At 43.7% G+C, this 24,427-nt stretch overlaps 1 protein-coding gene across 1 annotated transcript in view; it reads right to left on the reverse strand.

The window, feature by feature from the left end:
* LIPC (lipase C, hepatic type) overlaps window positions 1-24,427 on the reverse strand; it is a 506,459-nt gene that overhangs the window by 180,698 nt on the left and 301,334 nt on the right. The gene's annotated exons all lie outside the window — the stretch shown is intronic.

Below are 24,427 nucleotides of genomic sequence, written 5' to 3' on the forward strand. Positions count from 1 at the left end.
CAAGGACAGGTTAGTATTTCACCTCGTGAACATGTTCATTGTACCAGTGCCCATACCAGAGATAACTAAGCAAACCACTATAGAGGACTTCTGCAATCAGAAGGTCACTAATTTTCATCCCAATGCATGTATTTGTAAACCCCAGTATTGATGTGATAGTCATTGTACCTGATAAATATGTTCAATAACCCATAATCTCGGATTTGAAATGTACGAGGTGCGATGAAAATCACCTATTACAAGATTTTGTGACTGAAATGGAGAATTATATGGGTATTTTGGTACAGTGTTGTTTTAAGGATTTTTGGGGCCCCGGCAAGACATGTTTTTGTGGGCCTCTGCTTATTTTATTACACATTCCCTGCTAATTGGCACACAAAAACTAGTGAAATATGTATTTCCAGTGGCCCAAAAGTCCTAAAGATGGCACTGGACAAAGAGAGAGAGAGACAGAGTCAGAGATAGAGGTAGGTAGAGACAAGGAAAGAGGATGAGCTATAGAAATATCCAAAGCTGAGCTGCAGAGTAAGTTTACTTTCCCAGGGGGCCCATTGGACTCTGTAAGGCCTGGGCAATTACCTACTTGCCATACATTAAAACGTCTTTGTTTTGGTCATTTAAAAACTTTGTGTTACAGTTTTTATCAGACATGTTCACTGGGTGCATATAAGTAAGGGTTGATCTGCTAGTAATAAATCAGGCTTTGCCTGGGTGTTTCAGTTTAAAGGACACTCGCAGTCAAGGCCAAACCACAGAAGGTTTCAGTGTGATGTACATGATATAATATAGTGGACATGGCTAACCACGAATATAGGATCATATTTGAGGTTCCCATACTCTAAAAGCTATTTACATATAAGAGTTATAAGCTTATTTACTGAGTGGTCTGAAAATGTTGACAGATTACATAATAATGGTATAGAAGGCGTTCTGTGACAGTGGCGACATTGGTGTATATGGCACAATATAGCAAAGTTGCTGAATCATGAATAAAGAAACCTGGTTGCAATTACTTGTGATCTAAGAAATATTTATAAGTATTATTAGACAATTTTCATACTGGTAAAATCTACAGAGTTCAGTGGCGGTGATCATAGGGATGAAACATATTGTTGACCTTGTACATGATGTGTAGAAGTTGAAATCCTTGCAACCTGTTCTTCTGAGAAGTTAATAAAAGTAATCTTGGAATCATTGAAGTATTCTTGCACCACACTTGTATTAGAATATAGACTGGTATTTGATTATTTCCACAAGGAGTCATCCATAGGCTTACAATCTCATATTTTTCGCATTTCAAAGGAAGTCTTCTATTAGAATTCACAACTCTTTGCCACTTGTTCGTTTTTTAAAGGAATATTCTTTTATGATTAGGAACTAATATGTTTCCACTTTGTTTATTTTCCCAAGGATTCTTCCCTTAGGTCTATGAAATCTCTCTCTTTCTCTCTCACTCTCTCTGTATAGATATATATATATATATATACACACGTGCAAACCCACAAGGACTTGTCCATTTGCATTAGAACTCAAAAGTAATTGTGTTGTTTCTACAAGAGGAGTTAGTGGAATCACGTTTTGTACATACTATTTATCATTCATAGAACAAGTTTGGTATTAGGTTTTTCAATGCAATAAAAAGCTACAAAGTGTCACCACATGACATTGAAGGTAGTTGTCTTGAGCAAACACCAGCTAGTTACTCAGGGCCAGATGTACCATAGGATTTTACCCATTCTGTGTCTATGGGAAAAAGCTTTCGTACATATGGCCCTCAGAGTGTTGTTCACAGTTATCATATTGTGAGAAATTGGGTTGTTGGTTGGGGGGTGAGCCCTACCCAAGCAACAGCCACAATCCATGTCAGAGTGAACCGCATTAAGGGCCAGATGTTGGAAACTTTTGCGAGTCGCAAATGGGTTGCAGCGCTATTTGCAACCTCGCAAAAAGTGAAATGGGATGTACAAATCCCATTTCAGAGTACCAAATAGCGATGCGACCCATTACTGACTCGCAAAAATTGCTACCTGATTTTGCGACTTGCAATTACGAAGTCACAAATTGCGAATTGCAAACCGAATGCACAAGCCAGTCGCAAAAAAAAAACAGTTTTGCACACCCAGATTACCACTGATTCCGAACAGGTGGTAACCAGAAGCAAAGTATAAAAGGAGATCCAGAAGGCATCTGGGTTACTCAAAATGGCTGCACTATACGTGATTGCATGGAGGAGTAGAGTCCAGGCAGCCCAGCAGAGGAGGAGGAGCAGAGACGGGAGAGAATATACCGAACAAGGCAGACACTATTTCAACAAACTGAGGATGAGATTTCTGACAAATACAGACTGAGCAGCGCAGTTATCCTAGAGATCACTGAACTGCTGAAACCTCAGCTAGAACGCCAGACAATGCGTGGCTGCGCCATCCCCACACATGTGCAAGTGCTATGCTCACTACACCTCTTGGCCTCGTGGAAGCTATCAGGGGGTGATTGCAGTGGCAGGTGGGGTATCCCAAAGTGCCTTCTCAAGATTCTACAGACGTTTCCTAGATGCCATACTCGCACACATGTCCAGATATATATACCTTCCCAGGAATGAGGCGGAAATTAACAGCACCAAGTTGGACTTCTACAGAATTGCCAACTTCCCCCATGTAATAGGGTATGCGGACGGGACACGTATACCAATTTGCCCACCTGCAAATCTGGAATATGTATTCCGCAATAGGAACTATACCCACTCACTAAACATGCAGGTGGTATGTGATGGTATGGGACGCCCATAATGTCATAACTGACATTGTGGCTAAATATCCAGGGAGTACACATGATGCATACATATTCAGGCACAGTGGGATACACCAACGCCTAGAACGTGGGGAGTTTGGCGAAGGATATTTATTAGGTACTGGCGAGTACACTCTGATATTAGCAAACCCCTGCGACAGTGTGTTCTGCAGTCTGGTAAGGTTACGATTCATCAACCGCATATGTTTATTTTGCAGCCGGTGACTCTGCAGTAAGGATGCCTCCAATCCCAAAAACTGTTCATCGGTGACATCGTCTCCACGCGCTGACTGCATTGGGCGTTGCCGTCTACGCACTGAGCCAGCTGATCTATGTGGTTGACTCTCCCTAATCATTGGCCCCGGTGTCACATTGGCTGCCTCTAAACCCAGATCAGGATCATCCATGTCCTCTGGTGCAGGTTGGACGGGTGGTGTTGTCCTGTACTCCCCTGCGGTGTCTGTGGCAGCCTCCTCTTGTGTGTCTATGCCTTGTTCCTCTCCCTGCACAGTGGCGCTGTTCGTGGGTCCTTGTGGGAGACCTGTGGGACACAGGGGAAACACTGTCAGTGCCTCACATATGTTTGATGCCTCAGAATAAACATTTCTCTATATTTGTACTACTGTACTACATTACCCATAATGCACTGTTCTATAGGTTGCAAAACTGGGAATGGAGCTAATCAGGAGGTGCATGCTTATGTGTACTGTGGTTGTGTGCATGGTGCATAGAGTGGTGTAAACACGTTCATTTTGGTACTTACTTTTGGATGTTCCTGGTGCTGAACTGTCAAGGTCTCCGATGCCAAGTACTGCCTCCAGCTCCAGAGTGGTCTCCACCATGGTTTCGATGGCTGTAGGGGGTGGTATAGTAGATGGGCCTCCTCCAGTGCCATGCATCTTCCTCATGCGCTCAGCCACCCTTTCCTTGGTCCTGGAGCGAAGGTCATACCACCTTTTGCGGACCTCATCTATTGTGCGGTGGCTGACTCCGATGGCATTGATTTTGGTGAGTATGTCCTGCCAGATTCTTTTCTTTTGCCTGTCAGGGACACTTATTGCTGCCTTTCCAAACAACTCATCATGGTACAGGCAGCACTCCTCTGTGAGCACCTCCAACTCCTTCTCTGAAAACTTAAGTTTTCTTTTCCTGTCAGCACTGGGTGTCTCCTTGTCCTGAGTAGCCATTGTTGCTGTAGCTCCTCTCACCTGGGTGTGACTTTGCAGTTTGGGCTGGGTAGGCTCCTCCCTGTTCCATGGGGTTACTTCCTGGTTCTGATGTCATCACTCAGATCCAGGAAGTGGGTTTTTCAACAAGTTAATTTGCACCTGCGTGCAATTTGCGAGTCAGTCGCTATTTGCGACTCCGGACCACACCCTTGTGCAATTTGCGACCTCGCAAATTGCCGTACGACTCCGCACCGAATCGCTATTTGGTATGGCGATTTTTCCTTGCATCTCGTTTTGCGAATCGGAAATAGCGATTCACAAGGAGTCGCTATTTCTGACTCGCTAATTTTTTGGTTCCTACATCTGCCCCAAAGTCACTAAGCTAACCTGTGCTTAACAATCTGGTAGCTTAGCACAAAAGCAGTCAGGCTTAACTTCGAAGGAATCTGTAAAATATTTTTGCAGCACTTAAACAGCAATAAAGTGAACACATAACACAGGTAAAATCCAACACCAATTTAGAAAAATTGAATAAAATATAATAAATTATTTGACACCAAAACAACAAAAATCTAATCAGTAGAACAATCAGTATGGATTTTTTAATTTTACAGTGAAAAATAGCACCTAAAATATCATAGCACCGACTGCAGACATCTAGTCACGCAAGACTGGGGCAAAGTCAAATGTTATGTCTGAAAGCAATGGACGATGGTTCAGATACACAGAGTGGATTGGGCGCAGTCTCCGCTTACCTTTGGACTTACATTTTTTAAGCACAAATGTCAGAGAAGTTAAAGTTCAGCGGGGTAAGGCAGACGGTAGTGTCTGAGGAGGACACCTGAATCTGCTTCCGGTGCGTGATGGAAATCTGGTAGTCATGTGAAAAGACATCTCTGGTCTACTGAAAGTGCTTTGATATCAATCCAGTGGCAGACTGTGCGCTTTTCAAATGGCTAGTAACTATAACTATATTCATCCAAATGAGCAAAATGATGATGGTGAATTTATAAAGTTAGAGCTAGAGAACAAACATATAAACATCTGAGATGCTGCTGTTACAGTATGTGTGTAAAATGTTTTTAGTAGCACCAGGTGTGAGATTTGATCAAACACAGATGAATGCAGCAGTTTTCTAAACTGCAAATAAAAAAAACACTCATTCACCCACGGACCAGCCTTAATATGTTAAACACTAATAGTGGAGCAGCATAATTGATTGCTCCATAATATTACCAATCATATGCTAAACAAAATGCAGAGATATATTAATTTGCATGATAGTGGGTGGAAAATATAAGTATGTGAGAAATTATCTTCATTTATTCTTGGTCTAATCCTTAGTGTATCATGTATGCGTATTAATTGTGAACAAGGGCCTTGCTGGGAGTAAGCATTAAGTTGACCAAAGGCATTTAAAAATCTTTTTCCATATTGTTAATGTGATGTTCTTCACAAAATGTTCTCATGTTTTCCTTTTCTTCGCATGTGTCTCATTGTTTCATTAGTAGAGTAGCCCTTTAATTTATGTTTAGATACTGTTAGATCAGGGAACGTTAATTGGAAGCCTTTCCATGGGTTTTGCTGTGCGTTGGGATCAGAGAGAGCCTCCTGTACAAAGCAGACCCAAGTACAGACACTTTCCAAGGTCTTGCAGCTGTATGCTTCATTGTTCGGTGATGAGAACCTGTGGAGTCTACCTGCTTCCAGAAGATGGAGTGTCCTGACTAGACCATCCAGTGAGAGTTGGAGGGACGAAGCTTCTAAACATTTCTGTTTGATTTTAACTGTGTGTCTCTTAGAATAGTTTAGCAGAACCTGTCCTGACCGCTGAGGGAAGACCTCTACCTTAGCTCTACTGATTTCCTGACCCTTGGGTCATGAATTTCTCCATTGAACACCTATGTCTATTTCCCTTGAGCCTTAATTTGGTTCTACTGATGCTGACATCATCTGCTTAGATTTTCCCTTACCACTCTCAATGATGTATTTACTTTAGGGAAGTTCCTTCATGAAACCCTTTTACTTTCTGTTCTGTATTCTGTATCTAATCATATTTTGCATTTTCTATTACATAATATACAAATTCATATTGTATAAAACAGCTGATATAAATTCTTATTTTATAAACTGATTACTGATTTAATTAACTTTGACTAATTTGCTAATAAGCCTTCAAGGATTGGACACCATCCTCTCTGATGTTCTTGTGGAGCCAACTGGTTTCACTGTATTTGAAATTTGGTATTGATGCTAGCTCCTTTCACACACTTTCACTTGATTATCAAAAGTTAATTCGACCAGTGACATAACCTGTACTATGATCACACCAGAATCTATAGATTTAAGAAAGTGTGCCAGATCATTAGAAATACTCAGTCGAGTCCTTAACTTAAGAAATGCTATTGAATGTGAGATGAATGTAGGTCTTGTGAGGAGCATTATGGAAAAATTCGTAAATTTACTTTTGTTATTAATACAAGGAAGCAATGCATGAATGTAGAATTCAAACACATTCTGAAAAAAGTCGATAGAATATCCCAAACCTTAAACTTTATAAAAATGCATTTTAAAGAAATCAATGAATTATTATACTAAATTAGACAATGTTAGAAGGGCATTTAGCAAGTTATATGGGTCCGTGGAATTAAAATTCTACCACTCATGAGCTTTGCACTATGCACACTTCTCAAGATTTCCCAGCAAACAGGTTTTGGAAGGTGGGTATTTCTGCAAAGCCTTTTTTGTTGGATAATGTTTTCCGTAGAACAGGAGTTTTCAGGCTTTTTTCTGCAAAAACATATTTTAGTGGGGTTTTATAGACTTGTGTCTTTTAAACTTCTCGAACTATGTGTGGTTCACAAAGTTAGATCTTCTCCCAGAACATTACTATTTTTTAAATTCATGTTACAAAAATAGTCAAGAAAGACCATCCACTGACAGTCGTCATTGCTACAATTATGAAAATAATGTGCATTTTGACAGGGTTATCAGACATCTTACAGTATATAATAAGGGAAAGAAAAGTTATTTAATGCCAGATAGCGTAGCAGAGCCCTTAATCCATTCACAGGAGACGTTTATGAGGCAGACTCCAGATCGAATAAGCACGTTAAAAACATCAATTTAAAAGCTATTCGGGACATTCAATAGGTTCTTCAGAAACTTCCGGAAAAGGAAAGAGCCTTCAGAAAGCGGGAGATGCCGGTGTCATCCTCAATCTGCGGCAGGCAGGCCATTATCTAAAGATATGTTCAAAGAGGAGCATTTACTGCTTCGGGAACAAAAAGGTTATACTTTATGAAGAGGAGAGATAATACTGAGCAGGAAGTGCAATATATTTTTAGTTTAGTAGCACAGATTCTCCACTGTGATCTGCTCTAAAAGCACGATGATTTATGCAACACTTTGTAGAAAAGGCAATGTCCTGTAAAGAGATAGCATTTGTAAATATGCTACAGAAGCCTTAACCAGGCATTAGCCAGACTTCAATTTCCTACAAGTGTAATTGTCAGATGTAGATGACTGATTATAAGAGGGTTGTGCAGATGCAGACAGCCAGAATAACTTCACTATGAGTAAGTATTCCGACTCATTCGCACTGATGTTTCACTTTTTAATAGTACACACTACAGCTTCATTATGACTCGTTTCACAAAGGAAGAAATAGCCTCACATGCGCGCAAATTTTAGATTTTCTGGATTTCCTAAAAGGCAGCGGCGGTTCCTCTGTTAGGGAGGAGGAGAGTCGCCCATCCCCCCCCCAGCAGCAGAAGCTGCAAACCTTTCACAACAATAAACATAGTTTTATTATCCCTTTGTTGTGAAAGGGGCAGGGCATGTGGGATGATGAGCACAGAGGGGAGTGCACTGTGCACACCCCTCAGCGCGCATGTGTGTTTGGCTGGCCATCTCGGGCCGGCCAAACACACATGCGCAGTAGGCTCTCTCCAGCCTGGCCACACAGTTGCCAGGCTGGCGAGAACAGGCACAGGTTCCCAGTCTGCCTGGGAGCCATCTGGCTGGGCGCTTCCAGCCAATCCTGACGCTGTTCTGAGCATCGTCAGATTTGGCCACAGGGCAGGCTGGGAGCCTGTGAATGCACTGCAAGTTTATTAAAATTCCATCCCTCCCCTTCCCCCCAGCACGCTGCCCCGCTCCCTGTAACCCAGGCGAGCCACAACTGTGAAAAGGTTCCCTTAGTATGTCTGTGAACTAAGAGAGACTTCCAAGTGCACTTCTGAAAAATCTGTGTTATTTTTCACCATTGCGGATGCATTTTTCCACATGTAAGAGTGTGTAATGCAGTTATGCAGCTCTAAATGATATCATCTTTTTTTTTCTCCACCAGGACGAAACCCCTTCCCATACACCATCGCCAATTTAGTTTTTTTTTTTTTGCCTTCCCACCCTGGAAATTGATTTACTCCTACATTGACAACACCACAGTGCGTTAATAGTGCACATAAATGAAAACATTTATAAGTGCAAGGTGGACTTTTGTGAAAGCCAGGCATTTCCATGTGTAAGTCTAATATACACAAACTGTGAATTTGGGCATTTATTTTTACTTTTTTCAGTTTCATCTACAGTGAACTTGGCCCAAGTGCGTTAGAGCGCTTTACATGAACACCAGATCACATTGCACATTTTTTTAAGCAGAAGGAAATTAAGGACCTCATTGAGAGTTTGGTGGAGAGTGTACTCCATCGCAGTGGTGACGGAGTATCTCTCTGCCAAACAGTCAGTCTGCCTGCCTAATTTATAGGAGGACGGAATGAAAGTATGTTGACAACAATGAAGCCTACTCTGGCTCAAGCCCTGACATACTCGCCTGGCCGTCCAACGGACTAAGGGGCATATTTATACTCTGTTTGCGCCGGAATTGCGTCGTTTTTTTTACGCAAATCCGACGCAAAGCTAACTCCATATTTATACTTTGGCGTTAGGCCCGTCTAGCGCCAAAGATCTTGGAGTTTGCGTCATTTTTTAGCGTGGACACCTACCTTGCGTTAATGATATGCAAGGTAGGCGTTCCCGTCTAAAAAATGACTCCAAGGCATGTTCGCCTTATTTAAACTCCCGTGCAAAAATGACGCACGGGAGTGGGCGGGTCAAAAAAAATGACGTCCAGCCGCTTTTACGTCATTTTTTAACGCCTGGTCAGGGCAGGCGTTAAGGGACCTGTGGGCTCGGAAGGAGCCCAGAGGTGCCCTCCCATGCCCCCAGGGACACCCCCTGCCACCCTTGCCCACCCCAGGAGGACGCCCAAGGATGGAGGGACCCATCCCAGGGAACTTAAGGTAAGTTCAGGTAAGTATTTTTCTTTACATTTTTTTGTGGCATAGGGGGGCCTGATTTGTGCCCCCCTACATGCCACTATGCCCAATGACCATGCCCAGGGGACATAAGTCCCCTGGGCATAGCCATTGGGCAAGGGGGCATGACTCCTGTCTGTGCTAAGACAGGAGTCATTTCAATGGGGGTTGGGAGTAAAAAAAAATGGCGCAAATCGGGTTGAGGCCAATATTTTGCCTCAGACCTGACTTGCCCCATTTTTTGACGCCCAAGCTCCATTTTCCCCTACGCCGGCGCAGCCTGGTGTGGGTCATTTTTTTTGACGCACACCAGTCAGCTGCGCCGGCTAACATCATTCCATAAATAAGGCGCCCGCATGGCGCTTTGGAATGGCGTTAGCCGGCGTTAAAATTTTTGACGCACAACTGCGTTGGCGCAGTTGTGCGTCAAAAAGTATAAATATGGCCCTAAGTGGCTCTTGAGGCCCTAGAGGGGTTAGTCGAATGTCTTTTTGTTGCTGTATGTCACCACCGCAGTGAAAAAAATGACCCCTAGACAATGGGAGGAAACTCCCTTGGTGTGGAAACCATAAGTATTATATTTTTCAATACCAAAATCTTGTTGTTTTGAAAAATGTAAAAGTTTGATGGACTGCCATCTTTTACAACATTGACAGGAACTGCAGTGACGGTCGGCAGACATCTCTAACTATAGTGGACAGCATGTCCATCAGGGTGATGGAGTGTTTTACTCTGTCACCCTTGCAGACATAGAGACATCTGCCAAAGTATAAATCATGACCTTAGTGATCTGCCCAGAATCACAAGTTGTTGAGCCAAGGCTGGGATTCAAACATGGTTCCCCTTTTCCAAGGTCAGCACAGAATAAGTGAAAATTTGAGTTCCCAGATGTCAATTAGGAGTTGCAGTTGCTACCCTTGCCTTGCCCTTTGACATTACTGTTACTGCCCATGGATATATGTGAATTAAAAGGAAAACAAGAACCGAGAAACCACATTGGAGGAAACCAAATCATGCAAAACAAATTTTAAGGAAAGTCAATTTTAAGGATATACAAATAAATTGAAAATGAAAAAAACAATTTTCAAGAAATGGTACGTTTGAAGAAAGCTTCAAAATCACAATAAACCTGGCTGACGTTTAGGGATAGTGAGGGTTTTTTGGGTTCAGGGATGGTGATGTTTATGGATGCTGTGGAGTTCATCAGGTCTTTTAGGGTTCATGGAGAGGTGTAATTTACGGGTGGGGAGGGTTTTTAGGTATTAGGAATGGGTGCAGTTTAGACATGGTCAGGGGTTTTTAGGGCTGAGGGATGAGTGAAGTTTAGGAGAGGTGAGGAGTTTTTAGGGTTCACAGATGGGTAGAGTGTAGGGGGGGTTGATGGTTTTTTTATGGTTCCTGTATAGACACAGTTTAGGGCTGGTGTGGGTGTTCAAATTTCAATGATAGATACAGTTTAGGGGTTGTGATAGTTTCTAGGGTTCATGAATAGTTGAAGTTGAAGGGTAGTGGAGGGCTTTAGGGGGCCAGGAATGGGTTTAGATTAAGGGCAGAAAGTGTTTTATGGTTCACGTGAGGGATTTTTAAGGGTCAGAGATGGTAGTGTGTATGGGTGGTGAGGGTATTTTAGGGTTCAGAGATGGGTGACTTTTAGGGATCATGAGGTGTTGTGATTGCTCAGGGTGGGATGTGGCGTAGAAATTGTTTTTTAGTGTTCAGGAATGGGTGACGTTTGGGGTAGTGAGAGATTTAGGGTTCAGGGATCAGTAGAGTTTAAGAGTGGAAACAGCTTTTAGAGTTCAAGGATGGGTGGAGTTTAGGAGTCAGAGATGTATGGAGTTTAGGTGTGGTGAGGGTATTTTTTAAGGTTCCGGGATTGGTGGCATTAGGGGTTAGGGATTGATGTTGTTTAGGCGTGACAAAGTTTTTTAGCGTGCAGGGATACATACTGTTTAGGAGTTGTGAGGGAGTCAGTAATTGATGATGTTTTGGGGGTTGACAAGTTAACAGCATCCAAAGTAATTGTTTTACAGTGCAAAAAGAAATACATTTGAAAAAATGTCCCCGGAACTAAAGCACTGTAGTAAATACCTATGATAAAAATGATTCTGAATATAAAGCTTGCAAGCATTGTTTTTACACCTTAAACAAGCATTTACAATGCATCGGGTCTCGCGTTTGCTCGTGTTAGAGCCGATCGCGTTGTAAACTCCTAACCCGACTTTTCACCTATCGGGCAAAAGTGCATTTATGCACGTGACCCGAAAAAGTGAAATCAAGTAGGTAAAGCGCTCGACTTCTGCCAAGCGAGATCGGGCTCGTAAATTAGTTTAAAAAAAAGTCCACCAGCCGGATGGAAAACAGCGAGCCTCGCATGTTTTCTGTACTTGGTCGCTGCGCTCGAGGAGGGCTAGCCACCGGAAAAGGCATGACCTATGCGTGCCTTCGACTAATGAAAGCAAGCCTATTTAATTAGGGAAGCCCACGAACCAATAAAAAGCACTGACGTGAAGTTGACAGAGCTCTGAGCCCTTTTCTAAATACTAAAGAGTCTCCCTGCTATACGCATGCGCGAGCGCATGCAAAGCAGGCTCCACCCTAAAAATGAGCAGGCAAAAGCCAATTTGTTTTAAAAAAGATATTCTACGAATTGGTTTCTATGAAAAGTGAAATGCCATTCATCATGCAAATTTCCATTAAATTGTAGGGGAAAGTGTTTCTTCAGTAATGGTCTTCCTTGAAATAACAAACACTGCCCTTGCTACTGTTGGGTAAACTGAATGTTTGGCTCAGGTCCACAAGGTTTGTTTTCACCGCCACGGTGACATGAGTGTACTTTAATGTGCCCGTGCTGAATGTAAAAAACAGGTTGTTGTATCCCTGCAGAATCCCACCAATACATAAAAGAGGTGGTATCAAGGCTTTTGGCTTACTAACAGGAAACAGTGGTAATCCAAACAGGCGTTAATTATTAATTTACACACTCAAGATCACTAGAAAATGTATATGTATTTCAACATATTTAGTTTAAAATAGTTATTTTAAAATGCTGAGATCTAGTGCACATAATATTGGGCAACACAAACAAGAATCCCCGAAAGGACAAATGTTTCATAAAGTATTATGATTTCAAAATAGCAGTAAGAATATCTGTTATTCTTCGAGTATGCAAAAAATCACACTTAACAAGTAGATTGTATCAGATCATTGGCATACTACTCTGTGCTACGAATATCAAGCTCAATGAATTAGTAAATTACATGCAGCACAATTCATGAGCATAGTGTAAAAGCGCACTGTCCATGATGCAACTCAGATTATAGGTTTTGTGTCCTCAAAAAGATTAATGCAAGGTGACACAGGGATCACCCACTCTGTGTACTCCTCCTTTAAGTCCAGAAGAAAGTTATTGGAGTAAAAGGATTCTATTCTCCTTATGACTAAATGCATGCGGTGATCACTACGTTGACGTTTCGGTCCCCAAGCATTTCATTAGTACATGGGGAAATCCTCAGAATGAAGGGTTAAATAAATGTATATAGACCCTTGTTTAACATTCAAGCACTAATTGTATTGAAAGAGTTACTCTCGTCCTTTTATCAATACTGTTTCACAAAAACACCCTGCGTACAAATCCAACAGAGTAATCCAACAACATGGGGAGGTGCAAGTGTCACCTCACATTTCTAGTGTGCTTCTAAAATTAGTAACATCACAGAACATAATAAAGTGCAGTTAAGCTTTTCAATAATGGTGAAACCAATTACAAAATAGTATCACAATTTATAGTCCATACACCCTCACTGTGCCATCTCTAAACGCTGTGATAGTGCTAGCAAATGGATTAAAAAGCCTGCGTTTCAGAGCTGGTGCGCACACCTGGAAAACAGGTTTTGAGGTCTGTTTGGAATAGTTTGTCAACTATTTTGGGCATAAGGCCAAGAGCTAGGGCATTGCATCTGTATGAGACCACAATCCCGGGTCCAGTTTGTGAAGGCAGAATAGAATGCTTCACAGAGCCTCGAAAAGCCTTGTTAGAGGCTTCTTCTGTGGAGATGGAATCTGGGGCCAGATGTATCAAACTACTGTTTTGCAATTCTTAAATAGTGAATTTTAACAAATTGCTACTTAAGAAATGCAAAATGTTATGTAAGAAAATAGCGATTCCCTAATTGCGATTCCCACAACCGCTATTAGGGAATCGCTTTTCAGAAATACAACTCCATTCGCTCCTATGGGTCTTCAGGCCCATAGGTGTGAACGCTTTTGCATTTCTTAATTTGCGATTCCTTATTTGGGAATCACAAATTCGGAAATGCAAAACCAAGGGTGCTGGGGGCCTAAGGCCCCCTTTGAGGCACCCCACAATTTAATTGTGCACATGTGAAGCTATATGCCATTTAAAAAAAAACATTTTTAATGCATTTTTTTAAATTGCACATGGTTACCACCAACTTGGAGTTGGTTGTAATTACATTTCCTAAATGCCCAGTTTGCATTTAGGAAATGCTTGATACATGTGCATTGGAATTCCCTATTTGCGATTTCTTTTTTAGGGAATAGCAAATTGCAATTCCCTACGCGAAGTTGCAATTTTAAGGAATCACTAAAAATATTGATTCCCTAAAATGGTACTGCAATGCCTTTCATACATAATGAAAGGCTACTTTAACTTTGCAAATGGGGGAAGTTTGTGATTCGCACTGTTTGCGAATGCAAAATAGTTTGATACATCTGGACCCTGGTGCTGTGCTCATCTTGATCTGCATCTACATATGTGACCTTGGTGAAGTTTCTCACCCCAAAGTAGCCAAATCATGGTCCTTATATGATAAATCGTATTAGAGACTGGAATTTCTGACGTAAGAGGCTGTCACTTCAGATTACACTATTTTGACTATATGTTTGTAATTGTTCCTATTTTACCTAGACAAGGTGATAACTTGACCTAGACTGATGTCACATCAGATGTTATATCTATGTCATCAGTCTAACGACCTAACACTTTCATTGTTCTTAGAAAGATGAGGTCAGATGATATCTATGGCAAAGCACGTTTTTTAATCCTTCAGAGGAATCAAATGTTTCACCGAGGTCAACGGACCTTTTAACTTAGAAAGAGTATAGTGAACTATACACAAATTTACATTAACACCATCCAAACAATTTAGACACCATGACTAATGTGTCCACAGAAAGATAATTCCAATCAGGAATGAAGCTCAAACTTTTATTTTACAACCACAAAGTTAGCATCATAAAGACAATGCGCAAAATAAAATTGTAAAGATAAGTGATCACCATAGGTTGCCCTAAGTGCAAAACAAATTCAAACGAGTTAGCATTAACAGTATCTGATATTCAAGAAGAATCAAACATAGATTCAGTGCAATTATCTGAGCCACAAAAACATATCTCATGACAGATTGTATCAACATTTGTCAAGTTCAATTAACCAGAACATGCAAATGTGGACTGGACATAGGCTGTCCCTACAGCTAACCAAATTAGCAAATGCATGTGTGGGAACAAACACATACAGGCAAAAATACAAAAAGAAGACAAAAATAATTTCCGAAAAATATTTATTGGACTACAGAATACTAGCTAAAAAAAATAAGTGTCAACAAGATATATACTATTCTATTCTAGAAAAAGTGACATGTCAAGGGGTAATCAGCAGAGAGCTATACCTATTCAAGGGACAGTTTTCGAAGATTTTTCATGAGCAAAGCATCTGGATCAGCAGCCCAGTCAGGAATATCATCAGGGAAGGTTCAGAGAGAGAGAATCTGGGATCAAGGGGGCTGAGGAACTGCAGAGACTCTCCTAAACTTTTGAAGTCTGTTCCCAATGAAAATGCACAAATTTATCTGATTTGTCAGTTCAGTGGCCTCACATCACGCAAAAGGGGCATTATTCAATCAAAAAGTCAAAAAAATGTCAGGTTGCAACAAATGATGGAAACAATTGTATTCCTTTGCAGCAGTTCAATTTATCCGCAGGGTATACAATACGCTGGTCTCAGTTCCATGTGAATCAAACAATTAGATACAAAATGTATCTCAAGAACAACTGGACACAGTTCTTCTACAATTAAACAATAGGTTTTTACAAATGGAACTTTGCCTCTCATGAAAAAGAATCTGAAAGAAAGCTTCCCGTTCGGAAAAGTAATGATTCATCACTTTCACATTACCGCAAATACGAGCTCTGCAGACCTAAGTTTATTCTAACATACGGGAGATAAAGTGCATTAAAATACTTATTACTAAAATGCACACAATATGCAACTTGTAAATTCAACATTAATAATATACCATCAGAATAAGTGAAACATTCCATTATAAATTGTAAACTTTGCTAATGCCTCACATTAGGTATTGTCAGGACCCAACTCTGCCTAATTTGTTAACATCCTCAGGGGCTTTGTTTTAATCATGTGCGTGTAGCACCACTGGGTTGCTTGTAACACCATTGTACTGTCTGCTTTTCAGGATAGATATTGCCAATGTTTGATATGTACTTGATGTTACCAATGTTTGTTGCACTATATAGTTGTTTTCACCAATGCTTGTTGAACAGATGTGACTGTGTCAAGTCCTCCTGCTTCTATATGTGTCAGTGTCACTTGTTTATTGGTTGCCAGGCAACCACCACACCTCCCAAGGTCTCCAAGGAGCAGGTGTTTTCAAAAACATGAGTCATGCTGGCTAGAAATACTCTTGCTGTGCACATGACTCTGCTTGGCTTTCTTCCTGTCAGGCAAGGAAAGCGATTCATGGGTGTTGCATGGGAACACCCCAAGCAACACCTATGGAATGCCGCTTTCACTCAGTGATATCCGTGAAAGTGGCCCATATTTACAAGGCCATGAAAAGCCACGCAAGGTGGCTTTGTGTGGCCTTGTACATATGGGATGGTACACTGCGCCACTGCAGCATCAGAAAAAAGGACCCTCCAGTGGCGCAGTGGTATGTCGGGATCTTTTCCATTCAATATAAAAGTCCAAGCACTCTTAAACAAAAATACATGTCTACATTCACTAGTACCCAAAGGTCTATGTCTACGTAAGTTCCCTATGTGTTGCCAGTCTAAAGATAAGTATCTTTGGTTACTGCTACCTGAAGAATGTGCATGTTTTTTTGCCAGGCTTGTAAAACTACTCTTTTTTCTATCTTGGCTTTCATTGTTTTCCTCCTCTCATCTACTTATCCAATGAACGTCTTTTCCACCATTGTAAGAATGCCGGTTAAATTGTTCTTGTGTGCATATGCACTTCCAAACGCCAGGGTCGGTTCAAAGAAACCTCCCACAATGTCAATGTTTTTCGCATTATCAACACTACCCAGGTGCTGATTAATAGGCACAAAAGAAAACACTAGGTCATAGTTGGAATAGAAGTATTGAAAATACTCCTGTTCATACAACCGTGTTAGTAACAGACTGCAGGAAATTCCATATGTGGCAAGCTATGATAAGTGATTCCTTCCTGAGCTGAAGAAGTAGAAGGGATATGTGTACAAACATAACAATCACACATTTTCATAGGTTCAATATATTCATGCAGCAATTTATAATACACATTGGATCTCAAATCTCCCTATGAACTGTCAGTGTGTAACAATCTCTCATTCCCATATAGGGGATCTCGTTCTGCAGGTGAATCTCTTAGCATTGGTGTCAATGTGCTCTCAACGTCTTCTTTCACTGGCAGACTCAATTCAACTATCAAACAAATGCTCACAGCAACACATAGGGCCTGATTCTAACTTTGTCGGACGGTGTTAAACCGTCCCAAAAGTGGCGGATATACCACCTACCGTATTACGAGTCCATTATATCCTATGGAACTCGTAATACGGTAGGTGGTATATCCGCCACTTTTGGGACGGTTTAACACCGTCCTCCAAAGTTAGAATCAGGCCCATACTGTTGCTAATCCTACACACACATATTTGCATTTACTCCTTTCACCTTGATGGGGTTTCATGGCTTACCTAGACTCATAACAAAAATATGTAAAATTCAAAAAATCAAAAGCAAAAAAGAAAAAAAGAAAAAATGTCTGTCAATTAATTTACAGCGTATTTTCTTTTCTTTGTGTGAGCAAAGCAAAAACCAAAAATAAACATTTTGGCCCTCATTATGAGTTTTGTGGCTTTTCTGCGAGATCGCCTTGGTGGAGGCCACCAAAAGACCGCCAGTGTTGGCGGTATCTTGCCCGCCGTATTAAGAGTCCGCAATGAAGACCGCCAAAAAACAGCTACAAATCCGACACTACCAGGACACTGGTGGCGGGGAAGATGTGGTTCTACCACCAGCAGTGCCATGCCAACAACTTTCCACCCACCATATTACCATCCACAAATCAGCACAGCAGTCCTTCCATGGAAGAAAACCATTGGCGGCTGAACTGCCGCCGACAGAACACACTCCTGTCAGAATGAACCACCACATTGGACAGTTTGAAAACCCCACACCTGACTCACATACACACACGAGACACACCCACTCACAGCACTATATACTATATAACACACCCACACACAACCCACAAGCCTTGGCGACAAAAAACACTGATCGAGAGACAAGAGCAGCCACAATCACTAAGCTAGCACCTACACACTAGAGGCACATATACACTTCACACTCACCACACACCACACAACTGCATCACCAACACAATACACACATCACAACTACACACAAACACCACAACCTACCAGAACTCACAAACACCCACAAGCATCATACACTGCACCCTACACACAAAACACCCACCCCACCCCCACCACAACCACTATGTCATGTCAAAAGCACCCAAGCTTCACTGACAACAAGATGAGGGTAGTGATGGATGAAATAATCAGGGTAGAGCCACAACTCTTAGGAGCACAGGTATAGTAAACAACCATAGCCAGAAAAATTTAGTTTTGGCAGAGAATAGTTGACAGGGTCAACACTTGCACAAGGGAAAGAAAAGGTGGAATGACCTATGGGGAAAACTGGCGGTGGGCCCCACCTCCTCCCCCAGAGTTCACATCATGGGAGGAGAAGGTCTTGGACATGCTGCATCCTAAGGGCCTGACTGGAATACCCTGAAGACTGGACTCTGGTGAGTAACTAACAAACCCCTGTCAAGCATGCTTCCTCACCACCCAAACACTCCCCAAGTCAGCCCATCTCCCATGACACCTCCCACCTAGTCACCTAATGCCCCTCTCCTGCATGCCCCACCACCACCAACCCCCAATGCTCACACACTCCCTGCCAAGTTCACGGATAGCACTGCAAAATACAATCACTACGACTTCCACAATGCACTAGCCCATCCACAACAAAACCTGCAATGTGCACCTCACATCACACCTTTTGCATGCCTGCCTATTGCACTAGCTACAACAACTGGATGCTACGACTGAGAACCACTACATGGCAATGACAGCAATGCAATGGCACTACACAGTGCCAAACTAGTCCAAACACAGACACAGCACTGTCACTAATCGTAAGGGGCACTAATCCAGGCCTACTACCCTGAGATTTACTAATCCTGGCCTTCAAAGTAAGAAGGTATACTCCATGCACAACCGGCGCAGACAGGACAAAAAACCTTGCAATCACATACCCCCTCCCATTTGGACACCATGCTGCAATGTACAGCCATTCCCACTCACATATACCAAGCCAGAATGCCCACCAGTTAACAGGGCACACCTGTCATGTGAACCATCACACAGGAACAGAACCCACCCTGCCAGTGACTGAGCCTGATTCACAACAATCCCAAGGAGCATGGTACACGTCACTATCTACCATCCACAAACAGTGTTAGCTGTGCTGCACCTGTCAATGCCATTGTTGGAAATCAAGTCTGCCACTGTATGCATCTGACTAACAGACAACCATACATACCTCCAACATTTAACTCTCTCTCACTCCATTCACAGGTACCCCTGCCACAGCCACCATGGAGAGGTTACCATAGACAGCCTGTCCTCCTCGGGATGAAAGCCCCAGTGAGGACAATGATACTGGATGCCTAGACACTACCTGGCCGATCTGGGACCCCTAGTCAGTCTACCATTCCCTGCCTCACCCTGCTCACATCAAACCCCCACACCTTGTGGCAACAACATCTCAGCCAACCCTTCATCCCCAAACCTGTGCCCCAAGGACTGTTCAATCAATTGTGTGCCCCACAGTACAGGGACCCTCACACCCAAAACAATGAAGGTCCTGGTGAAACTGGGAGAGGGCACACCGTTCCAGGGACATAGGCACACGTGGGCATGGGGCATGGGAGGGAACCTGTGGGCCAGAGGACGGGGCAGCCAAGGGAGGCCTTTGACCAGGAAGCCATCTCCCAAGTCCTGGAAGCATATCAAGTATCCCAGGACAGGGTGGACCAGATCATTAACATGTTGGGGGGAAACCAGAGGCTGCAGAGGGAATACCACCAGCAGGTCATGCAGCAGTGACAGGCCCACAATGCTACCATGGCCTCCATTGCAGGGGTGCTCAGGGACCTCACCACCATCATGGGTGCTTCCTCCACCCACCAGCAGACCCCTTCCACTAGACACATTACATCTGAGCCACCTACATCTGGGGCTGCTAATGGAATGAAGGCCCTGCCAGGGGAACCACAGGCCTCAAGCACCTCTCCCTCTGTAGCTGAGGACCCCCCCCAACAAACGTGAACATCTATCCAGACATCCGGCTGCAGCAGATGCCAAGAGAAAACCCATTGCCAGGAAGTGACCCTCTCCTGATTACTCTCCCTTGTGTGCCACTGAGACACTCTATTGACTGTTCAATGACATTACTCTATTTTCTAATGGCCCATGGACACCAGATCTGTGCTACCTACAGCTGTGCCACCTACTCTGAGGAGTCCACCTACCATGACCCCACTCATCACCTGTTTGCCACTCTATTCACAATAAACACTATAGATCACAGCTACTGCTTTTTGTCTTTTTTTGCACACATACAAATGATTTGGTCTGCAAAATGTCATGTGGGTACAGTGCAATAATCCAATAGGCAGTGGGATGGACTGCAGAATAGGCATCCTCTGCAGGAGACACAGTACAACAGATATGTCCCAGGGTAGACGTAAGGGAGTCACTAGTACAGCCACACACCAGAGCACATCCAAATATACAACCTGCAAAAAGAACATGACGGAGACTACTAGCAGGATTGCAGGCATGTCACCACACGGAGCACGTATGCAGTCCCTAGTTGTCGTTCCCCATGTAGATAGGAGAATGCAGGGCACATACCGCAATACATGCCTGTCCATAGGAGATGTGAATCTTGCAACCTGCAGAGAGTACACATGGTAGAGATGAAACATTTACAGACTGCACCTTACATGCATTCAGTCACCTCCCACAATACACACTTAGGGATAGGTACACAGTACACCACCACTGATAAACCAGATCAGGAGGACCATTGACAGCAAAGTATGTTGAAATAATACACATGCAAATACACACACAGCATACCTGTATGTCACTAGAAGTACTGATTGATGAGCTCTGCCCTGGGGTCAGCTCCACCTTCCTCATCTGCCTCCTCATCACTTTCCACTTCTGCATCACCAGCCACAGGTCCTGCTGCCTCCTCCTCATCACCTCGTAAGGGTGTCTGACGTCTTAGGGCCAGATTGCGGAGCATGCAGCAAGCAACTATGATCTGGCATACCTTTTGGGGACTGTAGGTGAGGGCACCTCCAGAGACGGGCAGACACCTGAATCTGGCCTTCAGGAGGCCAAATGTCCTTTCTATTACATACCTCGTCCTGCCGTATGCCTCACTGAACTTGAGTTCCCCTTCAGTGGTAGGGTACTTCACTGGTGTTGACAGCCAGGGAAGGTTAGGATAGCCAGAGTCACCTGTGTGCACAGAGGTAGGACCTGTTACAATGTAGGTATAGACACAGGGAAGAATATGATGAAAGGTTCCATAACAGAGACGCACATCCAAAAGCATACATACCAATGAGCTAAGCCCTCTCTCTCTGTAGTCATGCCATTATGTGGGGAACATTGCTGTTCCTCAGAATGTAGGAGTCATGCATTGATCCAGGAAACTTGGCTGTCACTTGGGAGATGTATTGGTCTGCCACACACACCACCTGCACATTGATGGAGTGGTAGGTTTTTGCGGTTCCTATACACCTGTTCATTGGCACTGGGAGGGTCTAAAGCTATATGAGTGCCATCTATGGCCCCTATCACATGAGGGATGTGTCCCACATCATAGAAGTCTGCCTTCACATAGGGCAAATCCCCTCAATGGGGGAACCTAATGTACGTGTCCAGGTGTTTCACAAAACCACAGAGTACATCCTTCAACACAAGACCGAACATGGGCTGTGACATCCCTGCTGCCAAGCCCACTGCAATCTGAAATGATCCTGTGGCAAGACAGTGTAGCACTGACAGGATTTGAACTGTGGGAGGGATGGCATAGGGATTACAAACGCCATTCAATAGATCTGGCTCCAACTGGGAACATAGATCCATGATGGTCTGACGATTCAGAAGAAAGTTCTGAATTATATGCCTCTCCTCCAGAGTTTCAAGGTCCACTAGCGGACGGTACATTGGTATATGTCTCAATATCCTCATGACAGGGTATCTAGGATAGAGAGGAAAGAATGTACAATGTGATATGGACACCACACATGTTAGCAGAAATAGCACCCACCTAACACTGTAGACATGCTGCACACTGCTGACAGATACTACACTGGGCAGGCTGAAGTGGCATTGTCTCAACCCTTGATGCACATTGCTGCCCCAGATCTATTGTTTCTGACATACATCGCATGTCTCATGTTCTATATGTGGTACACTGACCTGTCCTGCACCGAGCATGTATGTAGTCATTCCATTTACCAATACGGTGACTGGGCCAATCAACTGACTTGTAACTGGGCATGCTGGTCATTAGACAGGCAGCCACATAAGGTCACTGTGTCATGCATGTCACATGTATGTGCCAAACCATACGCATACCGCCGAAAGAGGTGTATGGTGCACTTATTTTGCTGCATCAAGGCATGCTATGTGCCTAAAATGGCAGCTGCCTGTCCTGCTGCACAGGACAGGTGGAAGTTACTCAAGTCCGCCGGCGTATGTCATCATGGCGGTAGGCGGTGGCAACCGCCATGCAACTCCTCTCTGGTTGACATTGCTGCCTATAGGGGACTGGGGCCAGTGGCGATCACGCCGGCGGTGACGGTGCTGTAGGCGGTGGCCGTGACCGCCATTTTCTGCCACCTTGCTCACTTGACTCCTGACACTCAAGCAAGCAAGACCTCCACTACATGAGCTGCTGTGTACTGTCTCTGGGAGCCATGATGCCACATCCTGCAGGTGATAGGGCCCCTGCCTTTACCCAAGAAGAGCTGGACAACCTGGTAGAAGGGGTCCTACCCCTGTATGAACAGCTGTATGAGGCACCAGAAGAGCAGGTGAGCCCAATGCCATAGATATGTGTGATAGAGGTGTGTGTGAGGCTGAATGGTGTACGTGTATTGGTCAGGGTGTACATGCATGCAGGGGGCATGGAGTTTAGGTGTGTGAGCCGTGAGGTGGGGTGAGGTACACCCCAACCTGTCATCTCCACTCTGCCGACCTCGCCCTCGTAACCGTCCCTGGCGTTCGCAGAACTACAACCGGCGGTAGGTAATTCTCCCACCTCGCTGCCAAAATATGGAACACTCTTCCCACCCACCTGCGCCAGACCAAAGACCTCCTTACCTTCAGGAAACTTCTCAAAACCTGGCTGTTCGAGCAGTCGCAGCACCTCCCCCTGTTCGCCACGTTCCCCTCCTCAGCACCTTGAGACCCTCACGGGTGAGTAGTGTACTTTACAATTTCTTGATTGATTGATTATGTGTGGGCATGTGATGAGTTTGCTGTTAAGACTGCACTGCTGTTGGTACGGGGCCAGTGTATATGACTTTCTCCTTCTGTCTGTGTCACCCATGCTGGCAAAGTGCCATTGTAGTTAATGCAACGTGTGCATTAACATTTGAAAATTGGCAATAGGCCAGGATATATTTTATAGATGTGTCCCCACGCTTACTATCAGTAGATTAACATCTCCCTGTTCCACACCTCACCAAATCTGTAATGTGGAGAAAGACAATTGACATAAGCACATTTGTGACTCCATCCTGCGAGTATGGATGTGAGTGTCAGGAGCACCCAAGCATTATATATGAGCAGCTCCCTCCATCTGCATTAGTGGCTCTCCGGTTTCAGCCCGGTGCCATCTGTATAGGCTACCTGTATATGCCACTGTGTGACTGTCCTTTCATCACTGGGACTATGTGAATCATGTACTGTTTGTGGAATGGACAGATTGTGGGGCTGGCATTACAGTTTCACCACAGAACAGGTCTTCGTGGGACAGGAGTACTAGCCTGGGAACTGACTAGGAATATATCGGTGATCTGCTGATTGTAGGGTATGTGTAAGTAGGCAACCTGGAATACTGAGACATGTAGATTTGATGTGGTCTGATTGCACAGATGTTGCATTCCTAGGAGCAATACTTGTGGTGGTGTGGCCTTCCTAACTATGGGTTCATACTGGTGGTGGTAAGTGCCCTGGGAGATCCCTGATGTGTCACCATGATGTGCATATGGCATGTATGACAATGCCCAGCTTGTCCTCTGCTGCCTTGCTGACTGACTGGCTACATCATGTCGACATGGATAGTTGGGGGCACTTGAGATGGCCTGTGACTCTTACAGCTTGGCTTGGTAGTGTATTGGTATTGGTATTAGGTTGTGGCAGATTAGGAGTGGCTTGGGTATTGCATGATACATGGTGTGTTGATGTGACTGAACAGTTGCAATCAGTCTCCTCAGGCTGCTTATGTGGTAGTGGGATGTGTCTTAGGTGTACTGGTAGTGGTGTTTGTCCATGTGTGCCTCATGCATGCAAAAGAATTGCCACCTGAGATATGTGTCATCTGGCCTCAGTGACAGGGTTTGGCAATTGTTTGATAGTCTGTGAGGGTGGAGCTGTCATGGAGCGTAGTCCAACTGGTGTAACTGCATGTGTGGTGGCATGGAAAGTGGTCCATGATGTGGTCTATGTGTTCCAGAAGTACATC

This window comes from Pleurodeles waltl, chromosome 3_1 (assembly GCF_031143425.1).
Source record: "Pleurodeles waltl isolate 20211129_DDA chromosome 3_1, aPleWal1.hap1.20221129, whole genome shotgun sequence".
Classification (NCBI taxonomy): domain Eukaryota; kingdom Metazoa; phylum Chordata; class Amphibia; order Caudata; family Salamandridae; genus Pleurodeles; species Pleurodeles waltl.